We start from the raw sequence: 12,648 nt of genomic DNA on the forward strand, positions 1-12,648 counted from the left end.
GAGTAGAAAAAATCAAATTCTCAAGTGGTTGGATATTTACCAACCCACTTTTTGCTTTTTGGAATTATCTCTCTCAGCATTTGTGCTTTTCCATTTGGGATGTTCAAATTTTTTTTTTTTTCGGGTCCAAACTTGTGCTCTCCCATTTTTCCTCGTAAACAAAAAAGATATAAGATCGCAACAAAACGAAAATTTTAGAGTTCATGTGTGCAAAAAAAATTCGAAAACTATAGAGAATTATTTCAGGCACTAAAAATGAGCCCCAAAATCCATGTTTGGGAAATTCCACTAGTACAACCCCCTAATAATAGCTTGGTGGAATTTTATAGGAAAGGGACTTCTAACTAATCCCAACATGCTTTATGTGTGGTTGATGTGCATGCCACAAGCAAGTTGAGGATGCAAGTGGCCTAATGATCCAAAAATTAGGGGGAGTTGAAAAAGTCCAATTCTCATGTGGTTGGATATTTACCAACCCACTTTTTGCTTATCCTTAAAAATCACTTTTTGCTTTTTGGAATTATCTCTCTCAGCATTTGTGCATTTCCATTTGGGATGTTCAAATTTTTTTTTTTTTTCGGGTCCAAAGTTGTGCTCTCCCATTTTTCCTCGTAAACAAAATAGATATAAGATCGCAACAAAACGAAAATTTTAGAGTTCATGTGTGCAAAAAAGTTTCGATAACCATAGATAATTATTTCAGGCACTAAAAATGAGCCCCAAAATCCATGTTTGGGAAATTCCACTAGTACAACCCCCTAAAAATAGCTTGGTGGAATTTTATAAGAAAGGGACTTCTAACTGATCCCAACATGCTTTAAGTGTGGTGGATGTGCATGCCACAAGCATGTTGAGGATGCAAGTGGCCTAATGATCAAAAAATTAGGGGGACTAGAAAAAATCAAATTCTCAAGTGGTTGGATATTTACCAACCCACTTTTTGCCTATCCTTAAAAATCACTTTTTGCTTTGTGGAATTATCTCTCTCAGCATTTGTGCATTTCAATTTGGGATGTTCAAATTTTTTTTTTTTTTGGGTCCAAACTTGTGCTCTCCCATTTTTCCTCGTAAACAAAATAGATATAAGATTGCCACCAAACGAAAATTTTAGAGTTCATGTGTGCAAAAAAAATTCGAAAACTATAGAGAATTATTTCAGGCACTACAAATGAACCCCAAAATCCATGTTAGGGAAATTCCACTAGTACAACCCCCTAATAATAGCTTGGTGGAATTTTATAGGAAAGGGACTTCTAACTGATCCCAACATGCTTTAAGTGTGGTGGATGTGCATGCCACATGCATGTTGAGTTTGCAAGTGGCCTAATGATCCAAAAATTAGGGGGAGTAGAAAAAATCAAATTCTCAAGTGGTTGGATATTTACCAACCCACTTTTTGCTTTTTGGAATTATCTCTCTCAGCATTTGTGCTTTTCCATTTGGGATGTTCAAATTTTTTTTTTTTTCGGGTCCAAACTTGTGCTCTCCCATTTTTCCTCGTAAACAAAAAAGATATAAGATCGCAACAAAACGAAAATTTTAGAGTTCATGTGTGCAAAAAAAATTCGAAAACTATAGAGAATTATTTCAGGCACTAAAAATGAGCCCCAAAATCCATGTTTGGGAAATTCCACTAGTACAACCCCCTAATAATAGCTTGGTGGAATTTTATAGGAAAGGGACTTCTAACTAATCCCAACATGCTTTATGTGTGGTTGATGTGCATGCCACAAGCAAGTTGAGGATGCAAGTGGCCTAATGATCCAAAAATTAGGGGGAGTTGAAAAAGTCCAATTCTCATGTGGTTGGATATTTACCAACCCACTTTTTGCTTATCCTTAAAAATCACTTTTTGCTTTTTGGAATTATCTCTCTCAGCATTTGTGCATTTCCATTTGGGATGTTCAAATTTTTTTTTTTTTTCGGGTCCAAAGTTGTGCTCTCCCATTTTTCCTCGTAAACAAAATAGATATAAGATCGCAACAAAACGAAAATTTTAGAGTTCATGTGTGCAAAAAAGTTTCGATAACCATAGATAATTATTTCAGGCACTAAAAATGAGCCCCAAAATCCATGTTTGGGAAATTCCACTAGTACAACCCCCTAAAAATAGCTTGGTGGAATTTTATAAGAAAGGGACTTCTAACTGATCCCAACATGCTTTAAGTGTGGTGGATGTGCATGCCACAAGCATGTTGAGGATGCAAGTGGCCTAATGATCAAAAAATTAGGGGGACTAGAAAAAATCAAATTCTCAAGTGGTTGGATATTTACCAACCCACTTTTTGCCTATCCTTAAAAATCACTTTTTGCTTTGTGGAATTATCTCTCTCAGCATTTGTGCATTTCAATTTGGGATGTTCAAATTTTTTTTTTTTTTGGGTCCAAACTTGTGCTCTCCCATTTTTCCTCGTAAACAAAATAGATATAAGATTGCCACCAAACGAAAATTTTAGAGTTCATGTGTGCAAAAAAAATTCGAAAACTATAGAGAATTATTTCAGGCACTACAAATGAACCCCAAAATCCATGTTAGGGAAATTCCACTAGTACAACCCCCTAATAATAGCTTGGTGGAATTTTATAGGAAAGGGACTTCTAACTGATCCCAACATGCTTTAAGTGTGGTGGATGTGCATGCCACATGCATGTTGAGTTTGCAAGTGGCCTAATGATCCAAAAATTAGGGGGAGTAGAAAAAATCAAATTCTCAAGTGGTTGGATATTTACCAACCCACTTTTTGCTTTTTGGAATTATCTCTCTCAGCATTTGTGCTTTTCCATTTGGGATGTTCAAATTTTTTTTTTTTTCGGGTCCAAACTTGTGCTCTCCCATTTTTCCTCGTAAACAAAAAAGATATAAGATCGCAACAAAACGAAAATTTTAGAGTTCATGTGTGCAAAAAAAATTCGAAAACTATAGAGAATTATTTCAGGCACTAAAAATGAGCCCCAAAATCCATGTTTGGGAAATTCCACTAGTACAACCCCCTAATAATAGCTTGGTGGAATTTTATAGGAAAGGGACTTCTAACTAATCCCAACATGCTTTATGTGTGGTTGATGTGCATGCCACAAGCAAGTTGAGGATGCAAGTGGCCTAATGATCCAAAAATTAGGGGGAGTTGAAAAAGTCCAATTCTCATGTGGTTGGATATTTACCAACCCACTTTTTGCTTATCCTTAAAAATCACTTTTTGCTTTTTGGAATTATCTCTCTCAGCATTTGTGCATTTCCATTTGGGATGTTCAAATTTTTTTTTTTTTTCGGGTCCAAAGTTGTGCTCTCCCATTTTTCCTCGTAAACAAAATAGATATAAGATCGCAACAAAACGAAAATTTTAGAGTTCATGTGTGCAAAAAAGTTTCGATAACCATAGATAATTATTTCAGGCACTAAAAATGAGCCCCAAAATCCATGTTTGGGAAATTCCACTAGTACAACCCCCTAAAAATAGCTTGGTGGAATTTTATAAGAAAGGGACTTCTAACTGATCCCAACATGCTTTAAGTGTGGTGGATGTGCATGCCACAAGCATGTTGAGGATGCAAGTGGCCTAATGATCAAAAAATTAGGGGGACTAGAAAAAATCAAATTCTCAAGTGGTTGGATATTTACCAACCCACTTTTTGCCTATCCTTAAAAATCACTTTTTGCTTTGTGGAATTATCTCTCTCAGCATTTGTGCATTTCAATTTGGGATGTTCAAATTTTTTTTTTTTTGGGTCCAAACTTGTGCTCTCCCATTTTTCCTCGTAAACAAAATAGATATAAGATTGCCACCAAACGAAAATTTTAGAGTTCATGTGTGCAAAAAAAATTCGAAAACTATAGAGAATTATTTCAGGCACTACAAATGAACCCCAAAATCCATGTTAGGGAAATTCCACTAGTACAACCCCCTAATAATAGCTTGGTGGAATTTTATAGGAAAGGGACTTCTAACTGATCCCAACATGCTTTAAGTGTGGTGGATGTGCATGCCACATGCATGTTGAGTTTGCAAGTGGCCTAATGATCCAAAAATTAGGGGGAGTAGAAAAAATCAAATTCTCAAGTGGTTGGATATTTACCAACCCACTTTTTGCTTTTTGGAATTATCTCTCTCAGCATTTGTGCTTTTCCATTTGGGATGTTCAAATTTTTTTTTTTTTCGGGTCCAAACTTGTGCTCTCCCATTTTTCCTCGTAAACAAAAAAGATATAAGATCGCAACAAAACGAAAATTTTAGAGTTCATGTGTGCAAAAAAAATTCGAAAACTATAGAGAATTATTTCAGGCACTAAAAATGAGCCCCAAAATCCATGTTTGGGAAATTCCACTAGTACAACCCCCTAATAATAGCTTGGTGGAATTTTATAGGAAAGGGACTTCTAACTAATCCCAACATGCTTTATGTGTGGTTGATGTGCATGCCACAAGCAAGTTGAGGATGCAAGTGGCCTAATGATCCAAAAATTAGGGGGAGTTGAAAAAGTCCAATTCTCATGTGGTTGGATATTTACCAACCCACTTTTTGCTTATCCTTAAAAATCACTTTTTGCTTTTTGGAATTATCTCTCTCAGCATTTGTGCATTTCCATTTGGGATGTTCAAATTTTTTTTTTTTTTCGGGTCCAAAGTTGTGCTCTCCCATTTTTCCTCGTAAACAAAATAGATATAAGATCGCAACAAAACGAAAATTTTAGAGTTCATGTGTGCAAAAAAGTTTCGATAACCATAGATAATTATTTCAGGCACTAAAAATGAGCCCCAAAATCCATGTTTGGGAAATTCCACTAGTACAACCCCCTAAAAATAGCTTGGTGGAATTTTATAAGAAAGGGACTTCTAACTGATCCCAACATGCTTTAAGTGTGGTGGATGTGCATGCCACAAGCATGTTGAGGATGCAAGTGGCCTAATGATCAAAAAATTAGGGGGACTAGAAAAAATCAAATTCTCAAGTGGTTGGATATTTACCAACCCACTTTTTGCCTATCCTTAAAAATCACTTTTTGCTTTGTGGAATTATCTCTCTCAGCATTTGTGCATTTCAATTTGGGATGTTCAAATTTTTTTTTTTTTTGGGTCCAAACTTGTGCTCTCCCATTTTTCCTCGTAAACAAAATAGATATAAGATTGCCACCAAACGAAAATTTTAGAGTTCATGTGTGCAAAAAAAATTCGAAAACTATAGAGAATTATTTCAGGCACTACAAATGAACCCCAAAATCCATGTTAGGGAAATTCCACTAGTACAACCCCCTAATAATAGCTTGGTGGAATTTTATAGGAAAGGGACTTCTAACTGATCCCAACATGCTTTAAGTGTGGTGGATGTGCATGCCACATGCATGTTGAGTTTGCAAGTGGCCTAATGATCCAAAAATTAGGGGGAGTAGAAAAAATCAAATTCTCAAGTGGTTGGATATTTACCAACCCACTTTTTGCTTTTTGGAATTATCTCTCTCAGCATTTGTGCTTTTCCATTTGGGATGTTCAAATTTTTTTTTTTTTCGGGTCCAAACTTGTGCTCTCCCATTTTTCCTCGTAAACAAAAAAGATATAAGATCGCAACAAAACGAAAATTTTAGAGTTCATGTGTGCAAAAAAAATTCGAAAACTATAGAGAATTATTTCAGGCACTAAAAATGAGCCCCAAAATCCATGTTTGGGAAATTCCACTAGTACAACCCCCTAATAATAGCTTGGTGGAATTTTATAGGAAAGGGACTTCTAACTAATCCCAACATGCTTTATGTGTGGTTGATGTGCATGCCACAAGCAAGTTGAGGATGCAAGTGGCCTAATGATCCAAAAATTAGGGGGAGTTGAAAAAGTCCAATTCTCATGTGGTTGGATATTTACCAACCCACTTTTTGCTTATCCTTAAAAATCACTTTTTGCTTTTTGGAATTATCTCTCTCAGCATTTGTGCATTTCCATTTGGGATGTTCAAATTTTTTTTTTTTTTCGGGTCCAAAGTTGTGCTCTCCCATTTTTCCTCGTAAACAAAATAGATATAAGATCGCAACGAAACGAAAATTTTAGAGTTCATGTGTGCAAAAAAGTTTCGATAACCATAGATAATTATTTCAGGCACTAAAAATGAGCCCCAAAATCCATGTTTGGGAAATTCCACTAGTACAACCCCCTAAAAATAGCTTGGTGGAATTTTATAAGAAAGGGACTTCTAACTGATCCCAACATGCTTTAAGTGTGGTGGATGTGCATGCCACAAGCATGTTGAGGATGCAAGTGGCCTAATGATCAAAAAATTAGGGGGACTAGAAAAAATCAAATTCTCAAGTGGTTGGATATTTACCAACCCACTTTTTGCCTATCCTTAAAAATCACTTTTTGCTTTGTGGAATTATCTCTCTCAGCATTTGTGCATTTCAATTTGGGATGTTCAAATTTTTTTTTTTTTTGGGTCCAAACTTGTGCTCTCCCATTTTTCCTCGTAAACAAAATAGATATAAGATTGCCACCAAACGAAAATTTTAGAGTTCATGTGTGCAAAAAAAATTCGAAAACTATAGAGAATTATTTCAGGCACTACAAATGAACCCCAAAATCCATGTTAGGGAAATTCCACTAGTACAACCCCCTAATAATAGCTTGGTGGAATTTTATAGGAAAGGGACTTCTAACTGATCCCAACATGCTTTAAGTGTGGTGGATGTGCATGCCACATGCATGTTGAGTTTGCAAGTGGCCTAATGATCCAAAAATTAGGGGGAGTAGAAAAAATCAAATTCTCAAGTGGTTGGATATTTACCAACCCACTTTTTGCTTTTTGGAATTATCTCTCTCAGCATTTGTGCTTTTCCATTTGGGATGTTCAAATTTTTTTTTTTTTCGGGTCCAAACTTGTGCTCTCCCATTTTTCCTCGTAAACAAAAAAGATATAAGATCGCAACAAAACGAAAATTTTAGAGTTCATGTGTGCAAAAAAAATTCGAAAACTATAGAGAATTATTTCAGGCACTAAAAATGAGCCCCAAAATCCATGTTTGGGAAATTCCACTAGTACAACCCCCTAATAATAGCTTGGTGGAATTTTATAGGAAAGGGACTTCTAACTAATCCCAACATGCTTTATGTGTGGTTGATGTGCATGCCACAAGCAAGTTGAGGATGCAAGTGGCCTAATGATCCAAAAATTAGGGGGAGTTGAAAAAGTCCAATTCTCATGTGGTTGGATATTTACCAACCCACTTTTTGCTTATCCTTAAAAATCACTTTTTGCTTTTTGGAATTATCTCTCTCAGCATTTGTGCATTTCCATTTGGGATGTTCAAATTTTTTTTTTTTTTCGGGTCCAAAGTTGTGCTCTCCCATTTTTCCTCGTAAACAAAATAGATATAAGATCGCAACGAAACGAAAATTTTAGAGTTCATGTGTGCAAAAAAGTTTCGATAACCATAGATAATTATTTCAGGCACTAAAAATGAGCCCCAAAATCCATGTTTGGGAAATTCCACTAGTACAACCCCCTAAAAATAGCTTGGTGGAATTTTATAAGAAAGGGACTTCTAACTGATCCCAACATGCTTTAAGTGTGGTGGATGTGCATGCCACAAGCATGTTGAGGATGCAAGTGGCCTAATGATCAAAAAATTAGGGGGACTAGAAAAAATCAAATTCTCAAGTGGTTGGATATTTACCAACCCACTTTTTGCCTATCCTTAAAAATCACTTTTTGCTTTGTGGAATTATCTCTCTCAGCATTTGTGCATTTCAATTTGGGATGTTCAAATTTTTTTTTTTTTTGGGTCCAAACTTGTGCTCTCCCATTTTTCCTCGTAAACAAAATAGATATAAGATTGCCACCAAACGAAAATTTTAGAGTTCATGTGTGCAAAAAAAATTCGAAAACTATAGAGAATTATTTCAGGCACTACAAATGAACCCCAAAATCCATGTTAGGGAAATTCCACTAGTACAACCCCCTAATAATAGCTTGGTGGAATTTTATAGGAAAGGGACTTCTAACTGATCCCAACATGCTTTAAGTGTGGTGGATGTGCATGCCACATGCATGTTGAGTTTGCAAGTGGCCTAATGATCCAAAAATTAGGGGGAGTAGAAAAAATCAAATTCTCAAGTGGTTGGATATTTACCAACCCACTTTTTGCTTTTTGGAATTATCTCTCTCAGCATTTGTGCTTTTCCATTTGGGATGTTCAAATTTTTTTTTTTTTCGGGTCCAAACTTGTGCTCTCCCATTTTTCCTCGTAAACAAAAAAGATATAAGATCGCAACAAAACGAAAATTTTAGAGTTCATGTGTGCAAAAAAAATTCGAAAACTATAGAGAATTATTTCAGGCACTAAAAATGAGCCCCAAAATCCATGTTTGGGAAATTCCACTAGTACAACCCCCTAATAATAGCTTGGTGGAATTTTATAGGAAAGGGACTTCTAACTAATCCCAACATGCTTTATGTGTGGTTGATGTGCATGCCACAAGCAAGTTGAGGATGCAAGTGGCCTAATGATCCAAAAATTAGGGGGAGTTGAAAAAGTCCAATTCTCATGTGGTTGGATATTTACCAACCCACTTTTTGCTTATCCTTAAAAATCACTTTTTGCTTTTTGGAATTATCTCTCTCAGCATTTGTGCATTTCCATTTGGGATGTTCAAATTTTTTTTTTTTTTCGGGTCCAAAGTTGTGCTCTCCCATTTTTCCTCGTAAACAAAATAGATATAAGATCGCAACAAAACGAAAATTTTAGAGTTCATGTGTGCAAAAAAGTTTCGATAACCATAGATAATTATTTCAGGCACTAAAAATGAGCCCCAAAATCCATGTTTGGGAAATTCCACTAGTACAACCCCCTAAAAATAGCTTGGTGGAATTTTATAAGAAAGGGACTTCTAACTGATCCCAACATGCTTTAAGTGTGGTGGATGTGCATGCCACAAGCATGTTGAGGATGCAAGTGGCCTAATGATCAAAAAATTAGGGGGACTAGAAAAAATCAAATTCTCAAGTGGTTGGATATTTACCAACCCACTTTTTGCCTATCCTTAAAAATCACTTTTTGCTTTGTGGAATTATCTCTCTCAGCATTTGTGCATTTCAATTTGGGATGTTCAAATTTTTTTTTTTTTTGGGTCCAAACTTGTGCTCTCCCATTTTTCCTCGTAAACAAAATAGATATAAGATTGCCACCAAACGAAAATTTTAGAGTTCATGTGTGCAAAAAAAATTCGAAAACTATAGAGAATTATTTCAGGCACTACAAATGAACCCCAAAATCCATGTTAGGGAAATTCCACTAGTACAACCCCCTAATAATAGCTTGGTGGAATTTTATAGGAAAGGGACTTCTAACTGATCCCAACATGCTTTAAGTGTGGTGGATGTGCATGCCACATGCATGTTGAGTTTGCAAGTGGCCTAATGATCCAAAAATTAGGGGGAGTAGAAAAAATCAAATTCTCAAGTGGTTGGATATTTACCAACCCACTTTTTGCTTTTTGGAATTATCTCTCTCAGCATTTGTGCTTTTCCATTTGGGATGTTCAAATTTTTTTTTTTTTCGGGTCCAAACTTGTGCTCTCCCATTTTTCCTCGTAAACAAAAAAGATATAAGATCGCAACAAAACGAAAATTTTAGAGTTCATGTGTGCAAAAAAAATTCGAAAACTATAGAGAATTATTTCAGGCACTAAAAATGAGCCCCAAAATCCATGTTTGGGAAATTCCACTAGTACAACCCCCTAATAATAGCTTGGTGGAATTTTATAGGAAAGGGACTTCTAACTAATCCCAACATGCTTTATGTGTGGTTGATGTGCATGCCACAAGCAAGTTGAGGATGCAAGTGGCCTAATGATCCAAAAATTAGGGGGAGTTGAAAAAGTCCAATTCTCATGTGGTTGGATATTTACCAACCCACTTTTTGCTTATCCTTAAAAATCACTTTTTGCTTTTTGGAATTATCTCTCTCAGCATTTGTGCATTTCCATTTGGGATGTTCAAATTTTTTTTTTTTTTCGGGTCCAAAGTTGTGCTCTCCCATTTTTCCTCGTAAACAAAATAGATATAAGATCGCAACAAAACGAAAATTTTAGAGTTCATGTGTGCAAAAAAGTTTCGATAACCATAGATAATTATTTCAGGCACTAAAAATGAGCCCCAAAATCCATGTTTGGGAAATTCCACTAGTACAACCCCCTAAAAATAGCTTGGTGGAATTTTATAAGAAAGGGACTTCTAACTGATCCCAACATGCTTTAAGTGTGGTGGATGTGCATGCCACAAGCATGTTGAGGATGCAAGTGGCCTAATGATCAAAAAATTAGGGGGACTAGAAAAAATCAAATTCTCAAGTGGTTGGATATTTACCAACCCACTTTTTGCCTATCCTTAAAAATCACTTTTTGCTTTGTGGAATTATCTCTCTCAGCATTTGTGCATTTCAATTTGGGATGTTCAAATTTTTTTTTTTTTTGGGTCCAAACTTGTGCTCTCCCATTTTTCCTCGTAAACAAAATAGATATAAGATTGCCACCAAACGAAAATTTTAGAGTTCATGTGTGCAAAAAAAATTCGAAAACTATAGAGAATTATTTCAGGCACTACAAATGAACCCCAAAATCCATGTTAGGGAAATTCCACTAGTACAACCCCCTAATAATAGCTTGGTGGAATTTTATAGGAAAGGGACTTCTAACTGATCCCAACATGCTTTAAGTGTGGTGGATGTGCATGCCACATGCATGTTGAGTTTGCAAGTGGCCTAATGATCCAAAAATTAGGGGGAGTAGAAAAAATCAAATTCTCAAGTGGTTGGATATTTACCAACCCACTTTTTGCTTTTTGGAATTATCTCTCTCAGCATTTGTGCTTTTCCATTTGGGATGTTCAAATTTTTTTTTTTTTCGGGTCCAAACTTGTGCTCTCCCATTTTTCCTCGTAAACAAAAAAGATATAAGATCGCAACAAAACGAAAATTTTAGAGTTCATGTGTGCAAAAAAAATTCGAAAACTATAGAGAATTATTTCAGGCACTAAAAATGAGCCCCAAAATCCATGTTTGGGAAATTCCACTAGTACAACCCCCTAATAATAGCTTGGTGGAATTTTATAGGAAAGGGACTTCTAACTAATCCCAACATGCTTTATGTGTGGTTGATGTGCATGCCACAAGCAAGTTGAGGATGCAAGTGGCCTAATGATCCAAAAATTAGGGGGAGTTGAAAAAGTCCAATTCTCATGTGGTTGGATATTTACCAACCCACTTTTTGCTTATCCTTAAAAATCACTTTTTGCTTTTTGGAATTATCTCTCTCAGCATTTGTGCATTTCCATTTGGGATGTTCAAATTTTTTTTTTTTTTCGGGTCCAAAGTTGTGCTCTCCCATTTTTCCTCGTAAACAAAATAGATATAAGATCGCAACAAAACGAAAATTTTAGAGTTCATGTGTGCAAAAAAGTTTCGATAACCATAGATAATTATTTCAGGCACTAAAAATGAGCCCCAAAATCCATGTTTGGGAAATTCCACTAGTACAACCCCCTAAAAATAGCTTGGTGGAATTTTATAAGAAAGGGACTTCTAACTGATCCCAACATGCTTTAAGTGTGGTGGATGTGCATGCCACAAGCATGTTGAGGATGCAAGTGGCCTAATGATCAAAAAATTAGGGGGACTAGAAAAAATCAAATTCTCAAGTGGTTGGATATTTACCAACCCACTTTTTGCCTATCCTTAAAAATCACTTTTTGCTTTGTGGAATTATCTCTCTCAGCATTTGTGCATTTCAATTTGGGATGTTCAAATTTTTTTTTTTTTTGGGTCCAAACTTGTGCTCTCCCATTTTTCCTCGTAAACAAAATAGATATAAGATTGCCACCAAACGAAAATTTTAGAGTTCATGTGTGCAAAAAAAATTCGAAAACTATAGAGAATTATTTCAGGCACTACAAATGAACCCCAAAATCCATGTTAGGGAAATTCCACTAGTACAACCCCCTAATAATAGCTTGGTGGAATTTTATAGGAAAGGGACTTCTAACTGATCCCAACATGCTTTAAGTGTGGTGGATGTGCATGCCACATGCATGTTGAGTTTGCAAGTGGCCTAATGATCCAAAAATTAGGGGGAGTAGAAAAAATCAAATTCTCAAGTGGTTGGATATTTACCAACCCACTTTTTGCTTTTTGGAATTATCTCTCTCAGCATTTGTGCTTTTCCATTTGGGATGTTCAAATTTTTTTTTTTTTCGGGTCCAAACTTGTGCTCTCCCATTTTTCCTCGTAAACAAAAAAGATATAAGATCGCAACAAAACGAAAATTTTAGAGTTCATGTGTGCAAAAAAAATTCGAAAACTATAGAGAATTATTTCAGGCACTAAAAATGAGCCCCAAAATCCATGTTTGGGAAATTCCACTAGTACAACCCCCTAATAATAGCTTGGTGGAATTTTATAGGAAAGGGACTTCTAACTAATCCCAACATGCTTTATGTGTGGTTGATGTGCATGCCACAAGCAAGTTGAGGATGCAAGTGGCCTAATGATCCAAAAATTAGGGGGAGTTGAAAAAGTCCAATTCTCATGTGGTTGGATATTTACCAACCCACTTTTTGCTTATCCTTAAAAATCACTTTTTGCTTTTTGGAATTATCTCTCTCAGCATTTGTGCAT

Source organism: Aristolochia californica, unplaced genomic scaffold, assembly GCF_029961685.1.
Source record: "Aristolochia californica isolate CCGP_79_NKW_82.1479 unplaced genomic scaffold, dmAriCali1.0.hap1 SCAF_6, whole genome shotgun sequence".
NCBI lineage: Eukaryota > Viridiplantae > Streptophyta > Magnoliopsida > Piperales > Aristolochiaceae > Aristolochia > Aristolochia californica.